The sequence below is a fragment of the Myotis daubentonii genome, chromosome 16, assembly GCF_963259705.1.
Source record: "Myotis daubentonii chromosome 16, mMyoDau2.1, whole genome shotgun sequence".
Taxonomy (NCBI): Eukaryota; Metazoa; Chordata; class Mammalia; order Chiroptera; family Vespertilionidae; genus Myotis; species Myotis daubentonii.
Window position 1 is genome coordinate 44200496 of NC_081855.1, and position 12171 is coordinate 44212666.

Genomic DNA, 12171 nt, shown 5'->3' on the forward strand with positions numbered 1-12171 from the left:
GAAACAAGGACAAGTCTAGCATGCCTGCTTCATAGGCCAGGCTCTGCTCTTCTGGGCACAGCAACTCCCAACCCCCAGCATCCCTCTGAAACCTGTGAGGGAACAGTGCCCAACCTGGGCATCCGCTAATATTTCCATGTGGGAATTCCTTCCCAGCCTTTCTTAGAAAATTATATGTTTTTCCAAATCCCAAGAAAATTCAGTTGAGAAACTGAGAAAAAGTGTTATAATTCTCCTGAAGGAATTGAAGCTTAACAATCAACACAGAGATGATACTGATTTAAAGTAATCCACTGACATCAAGAGCAAGAGCCGGACACATTTGACACGTGAAGTTCAAAGTGAAGATTGGTCCTTTGGGGAAGCAGAACAGGAGCGTGTAGGAGAGAAGTGGTCACGGTCCATCTGCTTAAAGCCCTTGCCATGGGACAAGTGTGAGTTCAGGGCCCGTCTGCTGCTAAACAAATGCGAGTGAGTTTGTGTTTATAGCACATTTTACACAAATCATGTAAGTGATGTTTCAAGAAATAAGTTTTGGAAACAAAGTCCTTAAATTGGAAATTTCAACTTGCTAGGAGATGTGAATAGTATGTTATTTGAACAACAATATTCACTGACATTGTTTGAGTTATGGCTATAGGCTATAGCTCGTTAGAAATGATTTAACAGAAGAAATTCTAAGAGGAAACAGGTAAATGTCATAGAATACAGGGAGATGAAACCAGAAACATTCACTAAAATCTAAATTAGCAAATGCAATATTGGAATGGGAAAACCAAAATCAGAATAAGCAGACATCTAGGTCTTGAAGAGCACTTCTTCCCAGTTGTGGAGGATCCACTGCTAGACCTCACAGGACAGGTTCCAGAAATCAGAGTACACTGGCAGCTCGCTGCCGCTGCCCTTAGTTATGGGGGCAGGGGAGGGGGTGCTTCTTGGTTCTGAGAGAAGCTGAGCAGATATGGGGTGTCCTGTGAGTGAGGAACTATAGCTGCTGTGACTGTGCTCCTTCTCTGAGCCGCCCTCCTCAGGAAATAGAATCGCCATTCTCTAAGCTGCTCAAGCTGCAGACAGGAAGTCATCCTTAAGACCTCTCTCCCTCATCTCCCCACTCCTCCCCCACCTCCTACCCAATCCATCAACAAATCCTATCAGCTCTGCCAAAACTCCTCTCAAATCCATCTGCTTCGGCTTTCCACCACCACCCGAGTCCAGATATCATCTCATGGCCTCAGGACATGCCCATTAACTAATAAACGAGGGTTTGGCAGAAACACAGAATCCAACCAGGTGTCAGGAAGACCATGAAAATTCAGAGTTCAAGTATGCAGAAAGAATATACAGATCGTGTGACATAGAAACCCACACATGAAACCTAAATGTTCATGTTGACCAATGTCACCCCAATCAATCTAATAAAAAATTTTAAAAATTATGCAGAAAGAAATTGCAGAAGGAAGTCAGTCATAACCCCAGTAGGAAAGGCAAAATTTCACCCACACAGATCAGAGAGAAGAATTATAGAAACATCTGAAGGACTGACGGAGGGGGGAGGTAATAAATATCCTGAACAACTCAAGAAATGAAAAAATCTAGCCTAGCCATTAGAAATGTTTGCTACATTCTCCATGAAGGTTCTGGCTTCTGTCCACACAAGTCACACAGAAGAATCATTCGAGTCCTAGCCGGTTTGGCTAAGTGGACAGAGTGTCAGCCTGCTGACCAAAGGGTCCCAGGTTCGATTCTGGTCAAGGGCACATGCCTGGGTTGCGGGCTCGATCCCCAGTGTGGGGCATGCAGGAGGCAGCCAATCAATGATTCCCTCTCATCATTGATGTTTCTATCTCTCTCTTCCTTTCTGAAATCAATAAAAATATATATTTTTTTAAAAAGAATCATTTGAGGGTCTAATTTGAACATTAGAAGACACCAACCCTTTTTAAAAGAAGTGAACTTCAGGCCTCCTGTTGTCATTGCGACTCTCAAGTTAGAGCTCCAAGTACCCAGTCACAGTGGAGAGGAATCACCCTTGAAGTGCAAAGGCCCACAGCTCAAGTCCCCTTTCACCAATAAGCAACCCCTGCTGCTGGGATGGTGATCTGGTAGGCGCCATAAATAACTGCCCCAGCAATCTCAATTTGTTTAAGATAATAACACTGCACCCTAGTGGGGAAGACTCAGAAAGGTCACAATTAAACATAGATATGAATATGTAAGTCATGCATAGACTATTAATACTCATGCAAAAATTAGGAATAAATTTGTTAGCTTTATAAACAGGACAATATGGGTAAAGCAAAAGGCTTATAAGAAATTAATTTTTAAATGTATTTTTCTACTAATATTCATTTAAGAATCAAAGTAACTGCAAATAGCTTCCTACACACAAACTTTACCTGCAGTCATGGAAAAATACATCCTCATCTCTCACCTTGATGACAATACGCTCCACTTGGTCTTTTCCATTCTTCCCCATCCCCTCCATTCTCCACTTGAAAATCTTCCAAGAGCTTCCCATTATACCTAGAATAAATCCCAAAATCCTTACAACATGTCCTGCCAGATGCCCCCATAACTGGGGCCCTTCCTGTTTCCTGTGGTTTATTCTGCCCCACCCTCTCTCTTGTCTTGGGTGTTCCAGCCTCACTGATCTTATGTTGTTACTTCAAATGCACTATCCTCATTTTTGCCTCAGGGCCTTTACACATGCTCTTCCCTCTCCTAGGATTTTTCTTTTATAGATTTCAGAGAGGAAGGAAAAGGGAGAGATAGAAACATCACCCCCCTGTAGGGGGAGGGGTAGTGCAGGGGGGAGCTGAGCAATGGTTCTTTCTCACCATTGATGTTTTTATCTCTCTCTTCCTCTCCCTTACTCTCTGAAATCAATAAAAATATGTATATATTTTTTTCAAAAGAGGTGGAGTTAGGATATAAGCTAGTTAGGAAACTTATAGAAAAACAAGTCCCTTTAAGATTTGATTTTGCAAGTCCCACACATACCATATCAAGCATATTGAAGTGTATGCACATGCCTCATTAAATATAATCCACAAATAACTATAAGAAATGAGCTAAAAGTTTAGCTGTGTTTGCCTAATTAACAAAATGCAAATCTACAATCGCTTAACCAAAACATTGGGGCTAGATGTGTTCTGGAATGCACAATCTTTCAGTTTTTAAAAAAGTAATACAATATGATCTAGCAATTTTACTTCTGGATATACACCCAAAAGAACTGAAAACAGGTACATGAAGAGACATATGTACGACCATGCTAGTAGCAGCATTATTCATAACTAGAGGCCTGATGCACGAAATTCGTGCAGGGACGGTGGAGGGGAGGGTCCCTCAGCCTGGCCTGCGCCCTCTCGCAGTCCAGGATCTGTTGGGGGATGTCCGCCTGCTGGCTTAGGCCCAATCACCCCTGGGGATCAAACAAAGATGTAAGCTGGCAGTTAGACATCCCTCTTGCAGTCCCGTGCTCTCGTAGCCCAGGACCCCTCGCTCCTTACCACCCACCTACAGCAGAGGCAGGAGAGGCTCCCGCCACTGTGCTCACCAGTCGTGTGACTGGCTTCTGGCTGAGTGGCGCCCCCCCCCCCCAGAGCGCACTGACCACCAGGGGGCAGCTCCTGCATTGAGCGTCTGCCCCCTGGTGGTCAGTGTGCATCATAGTGACCGGTCATTCCACCATTTGGTCTATTTGCATATTAGGGTTTTATTATATAGGTGAAAGCAACCCAAGTTTCCATCAACAAATAAATGGATTTTAAAAAATGGGGCATATACATACAATGGAATTTATTCATTATTCTGACATTTAAAAGGTCAGAAATTCAGAAACATGCTACAACATGGATGAACAATGAAGAGAGGTCTATACCCTACATTATGATAAATGAAATAGGCCAGTAACAAAAGGATAAGCACTGTATGATCCCATTCATATGAGGTACTTAAAGTAGGCAAGTTCAGAGCCCGAAGTAGAATGGTGGTGGCCAGGGGTTGGGGGAGAGAGAAATGGAGGGCTATTGTTGAACGAGTACAGAGTTTGTTTTGCAAGATGAAGAGTTCCATGGATAGGCTGTGGTTATGGTTGTGCAATATGTGAATGACCTAACTGTACAGTTGAAAATGGTTAAAATTTGACCAATTTTGTCTAAAGTACACACCTTCTGTTCTTCCTTTGAACTTAATAGCATTGTGACTGTTCTTATTGCTTTGATCACACTCCCTTTACCTGATGACTCTGGTCAAAGCTCCTTGATAGTCCCTACCAGGTCTATTTTTCTTCACTCATGTAACAAATGAACACAGGGTATGGCAAAAGTACGTTTACAGTTGTGAGTACTCAAAACACAGATTTTATTCCTGTATTATTATTTTTTAGTGAATTATTTTCCATACAAACAACTGTAAACCTAATTTTGACCCACCCTTCATATATTTAGCAGTTCTAGGTCACTGTGTGCATAGGGTACAAGGTCAGAGATACAAGGGAAAAAAAAAAGGTTAAAGGTTAAAATTGTACATTTTTATATTATATACTAGAGGCCCGTTTCAGGAAGATTCCTGCAAGAATAGGGCTTCCTGAGACCGGAGTGAAGCAGAGAAGGGAGCGAAGCCTGCAGAGGCGGGCTTCGCTCCCTTCTCTGCTGCCTTACTCCCTCCCTTCTCCACTGCTTCGCTCCCTTCTGCAGCTCTTGGCTTCCTTCTACACTGTATTCAGTCTTCGCTCCGGGCCTGCATATGCAAATTAACCGCCATCTTTGTTTGGTTAATTTGCATACTCATCCTGATTGGCTGGTGGGTGTAGCGGAGTGACACCAATTTGCATGTTTCTCTTTTATTAGTGTAGCTACTTTACCACATGTTCAAAAAATAGTATTTTTTAAATGGTAACACGTATCTGCAAATAACTGAATATTCCTGGCAGAGTCCAGGAAACATTAATCAAACAGTAATATTTCTGCAGCAAACACAAATATTTATACTAATGGGTTAAAGACAGTAAATGGCCTCACTTCACTTTGGGTGACATAAACTTTTGCTCAAGAAGTTATAGTGGTAGAATTTACTGTCAAATCAAATCCATTAATGCTCAATATGGACACTTTGTCTATTGATCTTTAAGTTATTTTCTACTAATCTTCAGTCCCTATTATGTCTGAATTCTGTTACCATTTCATTGTCCTTCTGGTCTTTTTTAAAAAATACGGTGGGGCCTTGACTTACGAGTTTAATTTGTTCCGTGACGGAGCTTGTAACTCAAATTACTCGTATGTCAAATCAATTTTCATCATTACAATAAATTGAAATGCCATTAATCCATTCCGGACACCCAAAAAACACCACAATTGTTTTGTTAAATGTTTTTAAATAAGATTTTTAAATTTGTTATTTAAAAATAACAAATATTGTATAAAAACACAATACTGAACAATAGAATGTAGTGCAATAAACTTGTTTTATTAAGTTTAATGTACAGCATTTACCTTGGAGATCAAACGACTTAAAGATGCTGATGGAGTTGGAGAAAGGCTGAACTGAATAACTGAATCTTATTTGCTGATTTTTGCTCTTTTCGCCACGCTTTCATCACTTTCATCTACAGGAGTTTTCGATAAAAACCTGTCCAATGAGATCTGTTTCATCCTCCCTCTCAGAATATTTCTGAAATGAGTTAGGCAAGTGTCATTAAATAGCTCCATCTCACGCCCAGTTGCAATTTTTTCTGGGTGTTTCTTTTGAATAAAGTCTGAAAGTTTCTCCCACATTCCCAACATTTCCTTTATCTCACTTACAGAGATAACCTCCTCCTCCTCCGTGTCATCTATTTCCTGCAAAACCTCCGTGCGCTGCTGCATCTGTAGCTCCTTTAGCTCCTGCGTTGTCAGTTCCTCAGAGTGCTCCTCAATAAGCTCGTTGATGTCACCTTCCTTTATATCCACGCTCACTGCCTCACCATGTCTGACAATGGAGCGAATGCCGGTCCTCTTTTTAAAATTTTGAACCAGCCCCGACTGGCTTTAAACGGCTCGCCCGATGCCTCGTCCATTGCAGTGCCTGGGGTCTGCTGCAGCAAATCAGCGTAAATAGCTCGTGCCTTCTCGCAGATTATAGCCTTCGTCACGGTATCTCCTGCGAGCTGCTTCTCCATTAACCACACCATTAGCAGCTTCTCCATATTTTCATAGGTAGATGTCCGCTGTTTAGAAATTATTTTAGCGCCCTTGGCTGGAGTTGTAGCCTGTATCGGCTCCTTCTGCTTCAGTATGGTGATCATAGAAGTGCTGCGCTCGTACCGCTTCGCCAAGTCGATCACACACACACCTCGGTCATGTTTTTCGATAATTTCTTTCTTTAATTCAATGCACATCATCCGCTTCTTCTTCTCAGCACTGTCCTTCGCACTTATTTTCTTCAGATCCATGGTTGAAAAAATGAAGTTTTGCAAAATAACTGCAAGCACAAAACTGATGCTTCAACTAAGAGCTAACCGCTTAAAGTGAACGAGTAAGACACGTGATGCTGGGCTGATATTGTGACGTTCACTGTGACGTTTGCTGCGCCAACTAGCGGTGGGGTATCTGAAGCTGGCTTGTAACCTGAATTTTAGCTCGCAACTCAAAGCAAAAAATTGGCCGAGAGATGGCTCATATCTCGAAAAACTCGTTAGTCAGGACACTCGTAAGTCAAGGCCCCACTGTATATTTTTATTGATTTCAGAGAGGAAGGGAGAGGGGGGGGGAGAGAGAACAATGCTAGAAACATCGACTGTCTCCTGCACGCTTCCTACTAGGGATAGAGCCTGCAAACCAGGCATGTGTCCTGAATGGAAATCAAACTAGCATGGGACTCTCAACTGCCAACCAACAGCTGCTAAGCAACGGCTGCCTGCAGACCCGAGCACTGCCATCTGAGCTGCACTGACCAGGAGCCTTGGACAAGGGGCACACCTGGGAAATGGGAAGTCACATGGCCAAGACCAGGCACCTGGCTTTCCTGCCTGGGTGCTTTCATGGCCTGTCCTAAATCGACTAGAGTCCAGGCCTTATGTCTGGGGAGCTGTCCTCACCTCATTGGGCTCCTCCTCTTCCTGTTCACCCTGGGCTTCCAGCCTCTGCTTTTCCCATTGATCCGCATCCCGCTCTGCCTTGGAAACTTTACTTCTTGCCACTCACTCAGAAGCTTTATCAGGAGGCTGGTTCCAGAAAATAGTTTCCTCAATTAATTTTTGTAACTTGAATGGTAAAACTCAGGTTTAAGAGAAGAGTTCCCTCTGTTGTTTTTCAAATGACTCAGGGGCATGTTTCCATCTTGTACATTTGAAAAAGGAGTTTAATGAATGGTAATAACATTGATTCTATATCTTATAGATTCCCCTCCAAGAAATAAGGCAGTATGTAAATTGGTGCACGCATAACATCACTTTTATCATTACAATCCAGCTGCCCACTCGTTAGGGATGACAAACTGTCTCCATTTCTGTGTGAGGATGCCCTCTCTGGCTCAATAGTCAGCTCAGTGCTGGTGTTCTTCAGGCCTTGCAGTACTTTCATGAACGGTCCTTTTATAAGTAGTTCTTCATCTGTCAAAAAAGAAGAGACCACTTTTGATACTCATGGGACAGGTTTTTTCAGTCCACAGCCATCCATCCCAGTCAAATTGTGAATCAGCAAATATTTGAGTGCCATTTAGAGAGGACTGAGTGCCATTTAGAGTAGGTTGTACTGAAGAAGGTTGGAATGCCGGAATTCAACCTCTTCAGAGATAAATGACGTGGGTTGGAGGTCAGCAGGACAGAGTCCAGGGCCAAATCCAGAGGCTGAGTTGCCTGGAACTGCAGATTTCAGAGTTTGGCTGCTGAGCCTAAACAGGCTCTGGAAGTGCAAATGTCACCTTGAGGAGCTTTGGAGGAGCTGTAGTCTGCTACAGGGCTATGGCATCAAACCTTCAAAGTAGGTTCGGGAGGGAGGGTTAGCTTTAGGTCCAAAGTTTGAAGTGTAACTTCAGTCAAGGTTGGCTGCAGAGCCTGAACAGACTCTGGACATGAACTGTCACCCCAGGGGGGGTTGGAGGAGCTGTAATCTGCTGCAGGGCTGCATGTCAGCCTCCAAGTAGGTTCAGGAGGGAGGGTTAGCACCAGGTCCAAAGGTTGAAATGTGACTTCAGACAAGATTGGCTGCTGAGCTTGAGCAGGGGAGGCTAGCCTGTACAGTGAATCACTGTGAAGCAGTTCTGGACAAGGAAGCTTCAGAAGCTCTGTGAGGCCTGGGTAGTAGAGATAGTTGTCACCTTGGATAATCTTGCCACTCTTGCTGACAATCATTTCCTTCATGCTACTGAATAAGAAAACCTCTTTGATGCCTTAGGCTTCTCCTTGATTTTAAGACATTATTCTTTTTCTGTATTTATAAAAGGCAAAAGAGCCAGTAATCATGTGTACTTGCCAAAATATAAAAGAATCATCATTAACAATTTCTGCATTAAATAAAGAACTCTAACACGAATGCCCTCTCAACTATATATTAACTTGTGAAACATTTCCTTCACTCTTCTATCAGTGATGGGCTGTATGCTCTGAAAACCTCAGAACCTAAAGCTTATGAAATGGTTTTAATGTCCAATTGAGAGGGGGAAAAACTCATTAGTCACAACTGATAACAAGTAATTGTTTCTAATCTCTCTGGTACGTGAGTGGCTGTGTGAAATGGTTTCAGGTTAGAACCAGGTAGATCATAGTCTGCAAATTAATGTCTGCCAGGTAATCTTTTCAATGGCAGAGAGTGGAGCCAGGATTGAAGAAAGTGTTGAACAGGGTACACAAGTAAAGGTAGTACAACTGAGTCACATCTGAGGAGAGTTCTCAGATTCAGTCAAGGTTAAGTCAATGAGGAAATGAATATGGGTAAGAATAGGCAGCAAAGTAGTAAAAAAGTAGCCAGATCACCTAGCCAGTGTTGCTCAGTGGTTGCACACTGACCCATGAGCCAGGAGATCAGGACACATGCTGGGTTATGGGTTTCATCCTCAGTAGGGGACATACAAGAGGCAGCCAATCAGTGATTCTCTCTCATCATTGATGTTCCTATCCCTCTCTCCCTCTCCCTTCCTCTCTCTGAAATCAATAAAAAAAAAATTTTTAAGTAGCCAGATCAAGGAGTCGATCAGAGAGGCTTATGAAGACATACAATAATAAAATGAAAAGCAAGGGAACTCTACACCTCACTCACTTATTCAGAGAAATTAAAATGGTCCATGAAAAAGGAATGGTGGTTGAATTGAGCACATAATGAACCATAATTCTGGGGTCTGGGGAAAGTAAAATTGGACAGCATGTTAATATGGAATAAAGTTTCTACAATACACTAAAGAATGTTTTAACTGTTTTCTGGGAACTGAAGGGAGTTCTGAGTAGGCAGGTTTTTGTTTTGTTTTGGGGGGGTTTTGTTTTGTTTTGTTTTGTTTTGTTTTTGGCAGTTTGAAAATGATGGTGATGATAAATCATCCTTTGTTTCAACTGAAGAAAGATTTTATCAAGCTCACATATTTTAAAGCCACATAATAGTAAATATAAACAAGATTCTTCTTGCGACAATTTTTAAACAAAGGGGCAGCATAAAATGACATGGGGTTTAACATCATTATGTTTGGGTTTGACCTCTAGCTTCCACAGTTATTGTCATGAACCTTAAGTAAATCCCTTAATCATCCTGAGTTCAAGTCTCTCCATTTTAAAATAATGGAGAACCAGAGGGTCGATGTAGTGATGCATCTGTAAGCATTTTGTAAACCAGAGTGCTGTACAAATGCTGGCCTCATGTGAGGCAACAAAAGCATAGATATTGCACCAGAGTGGAGACCACAAATCCTCCATTGTTATTAATTATTGACTGTTAACTGTCCTGTACAGACCTATGTAAAAGAAATATGTCTATCATTTTACTTTTTTTTTTTTTTAAGAAGAAGGGGGAGAGAAAGAGAGAGAGAAACATCAATATGAGATGGGTGGGTTGCCTCCGCATGCACCCTGACTGGGGATCAAACCCTCAGCCTAGGTGTGTGCTCTGACCAGAATCAAACTCACCACCCTCCTGGTGCACGGGATGAAACTCCAACCAACTGAGCAACACCAGTCAGGGCTATCATTTTCCTTTCTATCCAATCCCAGAGGTGTTTCCTTGCTTTGCCTTCTCCCACCTCCCTAACCTGTCACCAATGGATTTCGAATAACCCACTTGAGTCTTCTCTTTTGATTGTAATATATAAACTAAGGTGCAAAACTGCCATTCTCTGATCAGTGGTTCTCAACCTTCCTAATGCCCCAACCCTTTAATACAGCTCCTCATGTTGTGGTGACCCCCAATTTATTGTTACAAATTGAACATAATTAAAGCATAGCGATTAATCACAAAAACAATATGTAATTACATATGTGTTTTCTGATGGTCTTAGGCGACCCCTGTGAAAGGGTCGTTGGACCCCCCAATGGGGTCGCGACCCACAGGTTGAGAACCGCTGCTCTGGATAATTTTCTCAATACATTGAGATTTTTGCCTCCCAGCAATTGTCAGTTGGGCTCAAACTCACAAAAAATCTCTGTAGGTTTGAATGTCTCTTACATTGACATAACCCAAACTGGGTGCAAAGAGGAGGTCCTGTGTGTGTGTGTGTTGGGGGGGGGTGGGGGGGTTGGAACAACATCTCAAAATCCTCAAGTCACTTTTAAGGAACAGATATATAATAAAAACATAAAAGAAACCATGTTAGAAATGCACAGAGGTCTGCAAAACAAGCTTTTTCATTCCCAAAACCCAAACCAACACAAGGGGAGAAAAACGAACGCAATGCCTACCTGTGCCAAAGTCTGATCCTGCCCCACGGAGACACTGCCCTGGCACGGATTCTGAAGAGGAAGTGAGAGGGCTGCGGGGAGAGGAGAGCGAGCCACGCGTGGCCTACCAACGGCAGCAGAGCAATCTCCGCTTTGAGCGATGCGCCTCTTCCCTCCGGCAAACCCAGCGTTGTTTTGTCACTGGGTGTGCCCTAGTATGTCCGCTCTGTGGGGGGGAGTGGGAGGGGAAGGAGCCTGCAGCCACTGGGCCCATGGGTGCCCCTGGCTCCAGAGCTGCTTTCCCTGCAGCAACTGGCCTTGTCCCGCCTCCCACCGCCTCAGATGCCTGCTCCACCTCCCACTCCTGGTCATTGTACCCACTTTGGTACCAGCCGGGTGGCCCCTAGGTATGAGGTGTGGGAGGAGCTGGGGGCTACCGCCGCTAATAGGCGGGGTGGACAGGGGCAGCTCAGCTGCTCCTGCGGTGCCGCCAGTAGGTCGTTGGTTGGCTGCGTGCGCGCCACGTGCGCGGCGGCGCCACGTGCGCGGCGGCGCCACGTGCGCGGCGGCGCCACGTGCGCGGCGGCGCCACGTGCGCGGCGGCGCCACGTGCGCGGCGGCGCCACGTGCGCGGCGGCGCCACGTGCGCGGCGGCGCCACGTGCGCGGCGGCGCCACGTGCGCGGCGGCGCCACGTGCGCGGCGGCGCCACGTGCGCGGCGGCGCCACGTGCGCGGCGGCGCCACGTGCGCGGCGGCGCCACGTGCGCGGCGGCGCCACGTGCGCGGCGGCGCCACGTGCGCGGCGGCGCCACGTGCGCGGCGGCGCCACGTGCGCGGCGGCGCCACGTGCGCGTGCGCGAAGGGCGCACCAGGCCAGGCGCTTTCACGCAGCTGCCCTCGGTCAGTGGGCTCCTCCCCTCCCTGTTCATTCTGGGCTTCCAGCCTCTCCTTTTTCCATGGATGTATATCCCGCTCTGCCTTGAAACTTTACTTCCATAAAAGATTTTTTAAAAGGTTAGGAAAATTTTTTAGACTAAAAAGACAAAGACATGACATGTGATGGCTGATCTTTGAGTGGATCCTGGATCAAAACAAAACAGATTTAAAGAATATTATTGGAGGGGGAAAAGAATATTCCTGGCTTTTGGCCAAGTTGGAGTAACTGGGACCAATTTAACCTCCAGTGTAAAACAATTTAAAAACCAGACAAAATAATACGTAAGAACAGTTTTTAAGGAATTTCACCTCACACAATGGAGAACAGGGAGCCCAACACATAGGAAGTAAATGAAGTGAGACCTATGATTGCCCTAGCTTATGGCTCTGAGTTTCC

General features: G+C 44.5%; 1 long non-coding RNA gene across 1 annotated transcript in view; it reads left to right on the forward strand.

The window, feature by feature from the left end:
- Nucleotides 1-12171, forward strand: part of LOC132218786 (uncharacterized) — a 449343-nt gene that overhangs the window by 360823 nt on the left and 76349 nt on the right. The gene's annotated exons all lie outside the window — the stretch shown is intronic.